Source organism: Octopus sinensis, linkage group LG7 (assembly GCF_006345805.1).
Source record: "Octopus sinensis linkage group LG7, ASM634580v1, whole genome shotgun sequence".
NCBI lineage: Eukaryota > Metazoa > Mollusca > Cephalopoda > Octopoda > Octopodidae > Octopus > Octopus sinensis.
The window spans coordinates 29605558-29618057 of record NC_043003.1 but is presented as its reverse complement, the minus strand read 5'-3'; positions in this window follow the sequence as shown (position 1 = coordinate 29618057).

Below are 12500 nucleotides of genomic sequence, written 5' to 3'. Positions count from 1 at the left end.
GAGGACTGTCGCCAGGCAATTGATGACCTTGTTGATATGACTGGTATGACCTGGAGCTCCTGCCAATGAATTTTGAGTCAGGAATTGCAAATGAATTGAGTGGTTGCAAAATTGTGCCCCGCTTGCTCAAGGAAGATCAAAAGCAATCATGACTGAATGCATGTCATGAACTGAAAGAACAGTTGGATGTTGATCTGGACCTTTATTCAAAAGTCATTACTGGTTGTGAAAAGTGGTGCTATGGCTACAACCCAGAAACAAAGCAGCAATCAAGTCACTGGAAGCATTCAATGCCACCATGCCCCAAAACAGCATGTCAAGTGAATTCCATTGTCAAGACAATGCTCATTTGTTTCATTGATGCAAAAGAAATTGTCCACACTGAATTTGTTCTTCCTGGTCAAACTGTTAAGCTGACATTTTACTTAGCAGTTCTGAAGTGTTTGCGGGATGTGGTGAGATGAAAATGCCACAACCTGTTGCAAAGTGGAGAGTGGTGGTTTCATCCCAACAATTTGCCTGTGGACACCACCTTGAGTGTGACAGTTTTTGACTAAAAATAGCATGACCTCCACTTACCCACCCTCCCTATTCACCTGATCTTGCCCCCTGCAGCATCTTTTGTTCCTCCAAATTAAAAAAGTTCTTAAAGGAAAGCGTTTTGTAGATGTGGAAGAGGTGAAAAAAAAAAAAGGCATCAATTCACAACTGTTTCAGAACTGCTTCGAATGGTGGAAAACAGGTCTGGACTGATGCATTGCTTCAGAGGATGAATACTTTGAAGGTGATAAAATTGTAAACATGTAAATCTAAGTGAATAAAACAATATTGCAAAATTCCAGCTTCTTTTGGGTGCCCCTTGTATATGTTAAAAAAGTTCCTGGTTTCAGGTAAAAGAAAATACAAGAGGATCAGTTAATTATGATTTAATTCAACATATTCCTCTCTCAGATTCACATACATTTTGCAGCAGTCCTTCAGTTTTTCTAAGCCTTGTAAAAGAACTCGGAAAGTTGGGGTACCAACCAGGCCTTTTGCAATGTCTTTAAGCCAGGAACTTTTCAGCATCCCTTCGTGTACATATATATATATATATATATATATATATATATATTATATAGGGCTTAGTAAAATAAATTACTTGCCGCATACTGAACTCATTAGAAATAGCAGCTAAAAAACTTTTAAAAGCTATTTCTAATACTTAAAGAAATCTCTCTCATATTAGTGTTTGCTTAATTCAACTCACACATATATATATATATATATATATATATATTATATATAGGGGACATTAGCCATTGGAGCAGTTACTGTCATATCTCGTTTAGAGAAGTTATTGCTATATATATATGCTATATATATATATATATATATATATATATATAAGTTAATTAGAGGATATATTAATCCCTTAAAAGGATGATTATATTCAAGAAAACATTGGTTCCATACCTTATGTATTTGGGAAATAAAATTTTCCTAAATCAACAGGTATATATTAGGTATATAATTCATATCAAATTAAGAGAAGAAAATGGAGAGTTAGTGGCTAATATCTATTTATCAATTAATAAATTGATAATGAGTTCTTTCTACAGCTGTTTCCATTTGCACTCATTGAATAAATTACAAATTTGTGCATTAAATTTGCATTTATAAGTTATGAGCAAAATATCATCAGTGAAAAAGTTAGACTTTAAAAAAATTACATGTTGACCTATCTGTTCATTCAAACAGACATGCATATATATATGTCTAATAAAAAATTCGAAAATTCTATCAATGGCCAGCATATTAAAAAATACCTTTAAAGGTTAAGTTGTTATATATATATATATATATATATATATATATATATATATTATATATATATATTTTATAATACACACACATATATAGAAAGAGAGAGCGAGGGAAGAGAGAGAAATAGCTATATATGTATACAATTATTACATACATACATAATACACACACTCACACACACACACACACACACACACACACACAGACACACACACACACAGACACCACACACACACACACATATATATATACGGTAATGCCTCAAAATACGAGTTAATTTGTTCCTAGAGATTGCTCATAAAGCAAAAACTCATAAAGCAGAGCAATAATTTCCCATGGTAACAATGTTATAAATCATAATTCGTTCTCAGAAAAATATTTTACTTATAAATTTTATAATAAAAAACAACAGGAGAATGGTGAAGAATATTTTATGTAAAGTAAAAGGAATGTCAAGACCATTTATAATAAAAAATGTTATTATTATTGAAATCATCTTATATTATTATAATCACTTGTAGATAGGATTGCCAATTCACAAGCACTTGTAGACAAACTTGTAAATTTCTTTTTAAAAAACAAGTCTAGAGTTGTTTGCTTAGAAGAAGCTTTTTTCACGCTCTATAAATTTCTCAGTAACATGCAGAAGCATTTGTTATGGCTGTAGAAACTTTTGCATTTCATTCAAAATTTGAATCTTGTGCTTGAAAAATAAAACTAGTAAGCCTGGGGTCTCATAAAGAGAGTCCTCATAAAGTGAGGTATTGTTGTACATACATACATACATACATACATACATACATACATACATACATACATGTATTCATACATCCATACATACAATACATACATTACATACATATATATGTGTGTGTTCATATACACATACACATACATATATATATTAATATGCTCATACATATATATTATATTAACTAGCTGACACACCCGGTAATTCCCGGGAAAGTGGGGTTTATTCCTTGGTTCTGTTCTCATAATTGTTTTGCTAATCCAATAACAACAATACAAAGTATATAGCCCTTAGAACTGTTTTTGTGCATTTACAGAGAATACCGAACTATCTTACACAGGATCTTGTTTTCAGGAATTCCCAATAAGTTATGGATACCCAAATTGTGAAGTCAGTTATGTAATAACATGAAATTAGTTACCCGATAGTAAGGATATTATAATGCATTAAATGGCTTTCCCAGAGTATATAGAACTTAGGAGGAAATACTAAAAAGGTATGTATACTAAAATCATGAATCATGTTACATAATAACAGGCTAATCAAATATGAGATAATAACAATTCAAAGTAAATAACTTTGAAAAGGGCTTTTGCATATTCCTAGAGAATATTCCCCTCCGCAGTGCTAGTGTTGGTATATTCATGAATAAGTCACAAACCAAAATAAGTGGATCTATTGTTTAGGAAAATACTATTTGCTTGTTTAAGGGTTGTACTGAATAAATTGTGAAAATAACTCTAATAGTTCAAATACTAAGAAATAAGCATACTCAATTTGATTTATACCAAATGATTTAGGAAAATTAATGGGTTATTTCCCTTGATTGTTAAAATGAAATATATTAGAGATATATAAGGATCCCTTCCAGGGATCTTTTTATTGATTTTTTCAATAATCTGAATATGCCATGTGGTTTCCAGACATGAGTTCTACTCATGTATCAAGTTTCATCAAAATCAATAAAATGATGTAGAAGGATTTAGCTAACAACTCCACAAACACACCCACAGACAGAATTTCCCACATATGTAGTAGATGATGAGTATATTTATATTTTACATTTAAATTTTATACACTGTTGTACATGTATGTTGTGAGCTCTTGTCTTAGAGAAAAATTCCTCCTTCTAGATTTTGTGTGTAAAATTATATCAAGCTGGTCTCTAGATGATGTGAATGGACTACCAGAGTCTACCAGATACACGTTTTGGTATTGTTATATCTCCTCAGTGGCTTACATGGTTTCAGTCATTCATTACCTGGACAAAACTTTTGCAGCTATATGTAGACAACAAAAAATTACGAGAAAGAGAGAGAGAGAGAGAAAGAGAGAGGATAATTTCATGAGAGTGTGAAAGGAGAGTAACAGATTGTTAGAGATTGGAGTAAAGGTGAATATAGTGAGTGATTTTTTATTTCCCACAAGGGGGCATAGATAAAGGACAATACAATCTGATTGGGGTCAGATGGACGGATTTATATAACATAAAGATGACATTAAAAATTCACAAAAATATAAATAAATCGAATGATAGGACAGACCGGAAGACATTATGGATGGAGTGGGAAGGCGGGTTCAATTTGGACCCAAAGGGCCTCGCCTCGCCACTGATACCTGAGATATGTCCTGTGTCGAATTCATGAAGTTACATTCACTCGCAAGAGTAGAAATATGATTGATGGAAAATATCAGTGTGGATAGGGGAAGGTGAGAACAATAGAAATGACTCAAGAAGAAGGAAGTGACAAGTGGCAATCTATAGATAGATCAGAAAGCAAGATGATGTGCAGGATGTAAGAGTGAGTACATGCATCCGTGTAAGGTTCAGCCAACTCAAACAGCAACAGCTACAACATCGTTCATGCACTCACTAATAATACATCCTGTTGAGCATGCTTGATTTATTTATTTCTAGTCATTGCAAATCTGTATTCAAGACTTATGTCACACTATTGTGCTGTTCCACAGTTTGTAAACAAGCATTATACAATTTGATTTTCATTTTTAGAGGGAAACTCTTTGTTGTCAGTAGTGTTAATCACTCCCTGAACTTTCTTCAACTTGTTTTTACTCTGGCTACTATACTTTCAGAGCTTTGACCTTCACTGTAAATTAGGCCATCTATGTAAGAGAAGCCGTCAACTACTTCTAAGGAACCTTCCAGGCATTTGAGAAAATTTATTGCCTATTTGCTGTTAGTGCTATTAGCACATCTACATCATACAAAATCTTCCTTTTCTGTTAGCCTGCCTATGACTCCACAAGATCACTTATACATTCATACTTTATGCTGGTACAGTGAATGGAATTTCTACCTACTAAGTCTTTAGCTCAGAGTTTTGACAGGAAGTTGGCCTTAAACCTCTGTTATGACCAGAAAGACAATGATAAATTGAAGTAAACTTAATACTGAGCCTTGGTGGACCTCTACCTTCATGTTAAATTTGTTGCTATACTCATTGCTGATTCTTACCTTACTGACTGCACCTCTGTACATGGCTTGTACAGTCATTTGTCTGTCAAGCCATTCATCTGTCCCAAACCCCTTCAACAACCTGTCTAGGACTTTCTCCAGAGTCACATATGCCAGGTACTGTGGCTTGCTCCAGGCTAAATATTTCACACTAAGAAAATGATATTAATAGTACACCTTTCTGGCACAAAGTGGAACTGCATCTCATCTAGGTTAATTCTCTTTCTAATAAATTGAATCATAGCAATATTGCTTTCTGCCCCATTCATTAACTGGTGTAACAATTGCAATACATCTATATCTTCTTCTCTCTAATGCATTTCTTTTGACTTTGTTGCAGTTGACAATGATGCTGCTATGACAAGTATTACACACCACACACACACACACACACACACACACACACACACACACACACACACACACACACACACACATTCAGAGAGCTCAGTGACTTTTCATTCATATAAAATGATTTGAAAATAAATGTAGATATACATGTATGTATGTATGTATGTATGTATGTATGTATGTTATGTATGCATGCATGTATTCAAGTATGTATCTATGTACGTATGCATACTTGTGTGTGTGTGTGTGTGTGTGTGTGTGTGTGTGTTTGTGTGTTTGTATGTTTGTGTGTGTGTGTAAGTGAAATTTTATGAGAGTGTTTGTGAAACAAACCTATGCCTTTTTTAAATACTGAAATTAAATTAAGTGAAAAATAGTTGATCTGATAATAGTAACTTATAACATTTGCATTCCATTTCAATGCATTGATTACCCACACGTAAAGACACAGACACACACATACACACACAAACGCAATCACAGACATACACATAGACAGACACACATGTAACCATCATCACTAAGCAAATATACACAGCCAAATTCACAAAGACACTCACATGTTGTATATCGACAAATACATACACACATATATGCATTACATCATCCCACACACATATCTCAAGCTCATGTAAATATATCGAGACACACGCACACACACACACACACACATCAGCACCACTACCACCATACAAATATACACAGACAAATGCACAAAGATACACAGACTTTGTACACCAAAAGATATATCACTACTCATACATGACATCATCACACACATACCATCAATTCATATCAATATGTATAAATACACACACACACACACACACATATATATATATATATATATATATATATAGACACATATACAGAAAGATACACTCACGCATGCATTCACAAACACACACACACACACACAAGCACATCATTATTTGATTGCCCATTAATTCATACAGACATGCGTACATGCTCACAAGCAGTCTCAATCAGCCCACCAGTTCATACATTGCCCATTAACATAGTCATCCACACACACAACACACACACACAAACACTCACGCATATATATTTATACACTCATGCTCCCTACAACTCCCAACCCTAAGTACTACACAGATGGATGACAGCACGTGTCAAACACACCCCTTTTTGTCCACTACACTACTCCATTCATGTTTTCTCACTTAAAAGTATTAAAACCAGGAAATTTTACATTCATTTACTGATGAAGAAATCATATTGTTTTGATAAAACCTGATAATATTAGTGTAATGAGGTGGACCTTTATAAGGTTTTGCGAGAGTTATTTAAAGACTGTAAAAGAAAAAAAAACCCATTAGAGAAGGCCTTGTTTATAAGGAATGCTGTGTTTGGTGTGGAGTGTGTATATATATTAATATGAACTTGTGATATATGTGTTTGATGATATAATGTAGATATATGTGTGTATGTATCAGTTAGTGTATTATGTGTATATGTAGATGTGTACATTTGTGTGATGGCTGGTGGTGGTGATGTGTGTGTGTGTGTGTGGTGTGTGTGTGTGTGTGTGTGCATTGCTGGGCAGTGATAAGAGGGGAGGGAATTGTGTTTGTGTTTGTGTATATGTTTCTCTATAACATGGTCTATGTGTGTTGATGGGAAGTATGAGTGAGTATTTGTCTGTGTATATTTGTGTGAATGAGTGTAGGCTTGTGTATGACATGATACATTTGCACATTAATGGGAAGTGTGTAAAAGCATTTTTGTGTATATGCATGTATATGTTTTTTTCTGTGTAAACTTGTGTGTGTGTGGCTATATGTGCATGTGTGTTTCTTTGTATGTTTAAATAAAACAGCAATGTGTGTTTTTGTGATGAGTAGTATATGTGTTTGTGTGCCTGTGTTAGTTGTTTTCTTCAAATTTTTGTGAGTTTTTAGAATTTATTTCTTGACATCTTTTGATTATTTCCTTTTATAAAATCAAATATTGCTTTCTTTATTCACGTCAAAAGGCTGACATGAATAGGCAAAGGCATACAGTCAGTTAATTCAACCCACTATACTAGCATTCATTAATTCCTTTCCCAAATTTATTTCATCTGTTAAAAAGGCTTAAAATTATCTCTGTTTTTTATGGTACTAAGTAAATGGTGAGACAAATCTTCTGGATAAGAAACCTACTAATTGCAGACTGTTTCTACAGTACATGGAACTGAATTCAGCACTGCAAGTCCAAAAAACTACCTATCAATTTTTACAGCTAGAAATTGCACCAGCCTGTGATACTTGCTTACAATTTGTTGGGCGTAGACATGTAGCAAGACAGTAACAAGATACTTGACACCCTAACATATCAAACAGTTGCACTACCAGAGCAGTCTGACATGTGTGTATATGTCCTCCTCCCCCTCCCCTCCCCCTCCTCCTCCTCCTCCTCCTCCTCCTCATCATCATCATCATCACCACCATCACCATCACCATCACCATCATCATCATCATCATCATCATCATCATCATCATCATCATTTAACATCATCATCATCATTTAACATGCTGGCATGGGTTGGACACTTTGACTGTGTTGGCATGCTGGAAGGCTGCACCAGACTCCAGTCTGATTTGGCATGGTTTTCTATGGCTGGATGCCCTTCCTAACACCAACCAGTCTGAGAGTGTAATAGGTGCTTTTATGTGTCACCGGCACGGATGCTATTTGTGTGATACTGGGGAGCGCTTATGTTCCACCAGCATGGGTGCCAGTTTGTGTGACACCAGTATCTGCTACGACTGTGATTTTGCTCAGCTTGATGAATCTTCTTTTCAAGTATGACATAATGCCAATGGTCTCAGTCTTTGCCTCCATGAGGCCCAATGCTTGAAAGGAAGTCAGCCACTTTGAATCTGTGAGGCCCAACGCTTGACAGAAACTCAGCCACTTTACCTCCGTGAGGCCCAATGTTCAAAAGATGTTCTTTACGTGCTACCAGCAGAGGTGCACTTGGCTTGATGGGTCCTCTCAAGCATAGAAGTTCACCAAAGGTCTTGGTCACAAGTCATTGCCTCTGTGAGGCTCAAAGTTCGAAAATCATGCTTCATCACCTTGTTCCATGACTTCCTGGGCTTATCTCTAACATAGGTTCCCTCCACAGTTAGAGATTGGCACTGCTTTACACAGCTGTCCTCGTCCATACATGACCTTATTAGCAAAGTCGTCTCTCTTGCACACCACATCTGATTCCTCTTATGCCTAATTTTTCTCTCAAGATGCTTACACTATGTTGAACATGCACACTGACATTGCGCATCCAGCGAAGCATACTGGTTATCATTTCTTTCAAGCCTACACATGTACCCAGCTGTCACAGCCCATGCTTCACTGCCATGCAGCATAGCTGTTTGCACACAGGCATCAAATAATTTGCCTTTCACTCTGAAAGAGAGGCCCTTTGTTGCCAGCAGGAGTAGGAGCTCTCTGAACTTTTCCCAGCCTAATCTTATTCTCACAGCTACATCCACAGAGCATTCACCCCCACTGCTAAAGCTTGGTCAACTAGATAATGAAAGCTATCAACTACCTCTAACTTAAACCCCTGGCAGTTGATGGAGTCTATTTTCTGCACATTTTCAGCGTTTATTGTATCTGTGCAGCTTCCACATACAAAAGCTAGTTTCTCTGTTAACCTTCTTCTGATGTTGCTGCACCTTTTATGTATCCAAAGCTTACACTGGGTGCATCTTGTGGAGTTTCTAGCTACACCTTTTCTGCAGATTGAGTAGGGCCATTTACCTGAAGGGATTTGTGATTTGTCTACCTTCCTACTTACTTATACTTTGGTTTTTGCTAGGTTAACTCTAAGGCCCTTTGATTCAAGACCTTGCTTCCATACCTGGAACTTCTTCTCTAGTTCAGATAGTGGTTCAGCTATAAGAGCAAGGTTATCATCATAGAGGAGCTCCCAAGGGCATCATGTCTTGAAGTCCTTTGTTATTGCCTGGAGGACTATGATGAAAATGAGGGGGCTGAGCACCAATCCTTGGTGAACCCCTACTTGTACCCTGAATTCTTCACTGTACTTGTTGCCAACACTTACTGGTAGCGTCCTTGTACAAGGCTTGTATGGCTCTCATCAACCACTCATCTATCCCTAGTTCTGCATTGACCACCAGATAAGGGATTGGGGAACCCTGTCAAAAGCTTTCTCCAAGTTAACAAAAGCCAAGTACAGAGGTTTATCTTTGGCTAGGTATTTCTCCTGAAGTTGCCTTACCAGAAATATAGCATAAGTGGTGCTTCTATCTGGCACAAAACCAAACTACGTCTCATCTAGACTATCTCCCTAGTCAGTTGGGCTATGACTCTCTCTGTAACTTTCATCACTTGATCTAACAATTTGATGCCTCTGTAATTATTTCTATCTAAGGCATCACCTTTACCTTTTTGGCAGTTGACTGTGGTGCTGTTACACCAGTCATTGGTTATGGCTCCTTCATGAACCACCTGATTTACAGTATGGATGACTAGACCATAACCAACACCACCAGATAGTTTAAGCATCTCAGCAGTTATTCCTGATGGGCCAAGAGCTTTCCCTGGCTTCATATCCTTAATTGCTGTATCTACCAGGGTATTATTGATGCAGGCAGCTGGTCCCTCAATTGGTTCAACTTTGGCAGACTCTCCTCCTCCCATTCATTCTCCACATTCAACAGTCTTTGATAATGGTATCTCCAAGCCTCTTTCTTTTCAGAATCATTAAAAGCAATTGCACCATCATCCATGTAGACAATTTCTCTCCTATGACATCAGAATTTTCTCTCGCACACTCTCTTGCAATCCGAAATACTTCAGCTCTTTGGTCCTTGCAACACTGAACATAGGCAAACTTCTTCTTTTCTGCTTCTCCTTTGGCTAGATACACCTGTCTCCTAGCTTCCCTTCTGGCTATCTGATACAGTTCCTTGCTTCCCCAACTCATCAAAATTTTTAGGATGTCCCTAAATTTCTGATCATATGAAGGGTCTTTCAGCTTCCAAATCCTTCTTTTCTAGATTGGTCTGCTTCTTGGTATCATTCTGGCCTGGAGTCTAAAGTCACTAAGGATTAGTCTATGCTGGGGTACATTCTTCACCAGGGAGGGTCTTTGTATTTGAGGAAAACCATGCATCCTGCTGTCTGGTGAGAATGAAATCGATCTGGCTAGCAGAATCACCTGATTGATAAGTCATCAGGTGACTGGTTGGCTTCTTGAAGCTGGTGTTTCATTTCAATAGGTTATTTGCATCACAGAACTCTAGCACCCTTGTTCCCTTTTCATTTTGAGAACCAATTCCATGGCCCCCATGTACACCATGGAAGATACCAGGCTGCATTCCAACATGCCCGTTGAAATCCTCAGCCACGAAGATGAGAACATTGTCTTTGAGGTAGCCTGCAGAAGAATATCATAAATGTGGTTCTTCTGTTCATTTGGTAGGCCCGTTTGTGGGGTGTAGGCAGATTCGTAGCTGCTGACCGACTGTTCGAAGGATTATTTACCTAAATTCAGTGGGATACATCCACTGGTTTTCAAAAATAGAAATATCAATATTTCTATTTCCTGGACTGCCATGTTAGCTTGGCGATAACTTTTAATATCCAGTACCACTGCCATAGTCTCCTTTAGAGAGATTTAGAAATATTGATATTTCTATTTTTGAAAACCAGTGGATGTATTCCACTGAATTTAAGTAAATAATCCTTCAAACAGATGGTCAGCAGCGACACCTTCTAGGTTCAGCTACTCCACATTGATAAGGGGCAACTACCCTGAAACTAGTCTGTGGCTACAAAACCAGCAAGGGGAAGCTGCTGACCTCCCCTGTTTGAAGGTTATAATGGACACAGGTTTGTGTGTCACATAGCTAGCTAGAGGCTTTGGTCTCTTGGAGCTAATCAACAGCAGCATTTGTCCTATTTTCCTGGACTGCCATGTTAGCTTGGTGACAACTATTAATACATATATATATATTATATTAATAGAATATATATATGCCTACAGGCATATGGTGTAGTGATTAAGAGCACGGGCTACAAACCCCAAGATTCCGAGTTTGATTCCAGGCAGTGACCTAAATAATAATAATAATAATAATAATAATAATAATAATAATATCGAAAAATACCTTACAAACGAGAACCCAGGTTCGAAATTTCTCCAAGACACCTGATGAAAGCTGGCGAGTATATCAGCCGAAACATTGTGTTAACAGCAAACAAGATGAGGACAAATATCTGTCAAATGTAAATAATGTAAATAATGTACATAATTCCTCATCTCTTAAATATAGAACTGTAGGGATCATAATTATCAGAAAAGGACCAATCGAGAGTCATATATATATGTTGAGAAAGTTTACAAAAAAAAACAAAAGACGAAGACAGGTGGTGTACAAAACAAACAGATGTATTAGTATAGTGCTCAGGAATAGAAAAAGTCTTTTACGTTTCGAGCCTACGCTCTTCTACAGAAAGGTACACAGAAAAAAACAAGGAGAAAAGTTGTGTGTGTGTGTGTGCACACATGCGTCTTATTTCCTTATGGATTTGAAAACTGAGTTGCTGATTTTGACATTTGAGGTATCAAAAGATTTCAGCTACCAAATAAAGTATGTTTTTCGCACAACTCTTTTTCCCTACAAAAATAACCTCGAAAATGAGGCCAGGTCGCACAATTTTGAGGTGTTTAGCTAAGGGAGGCAACTCTGGATGTGTGTGTGTGTGTGTTGTGTGTGTGTGTGTGTTTTTTGTGGTGAAAAAAATAATTTTCCTCAGAATTTTGCACAATACTTTTTAAAGAAATCTGGACATCTTTCTTACTGCTAACCATTCAACTCAGTCAAGTAGACTGAGAGGTACATATAATGTTATTGTATGGAGTGGAAGTTCGTGATTAGTAGTCCATTACCTTAAATTTGAAGTATCTCAATCTGGTATGTATTTCAAACTGGCATTTATTTCATAGACCTCTGCTTGGTGAATTGCTGAGACATAGTGGGACAGAATACTCGATTTAACAACAAATGTAGACACACACACCACACACACACACACACACACACATATTAGGTGCAAGAATGACTGTGTGGTTGAGAA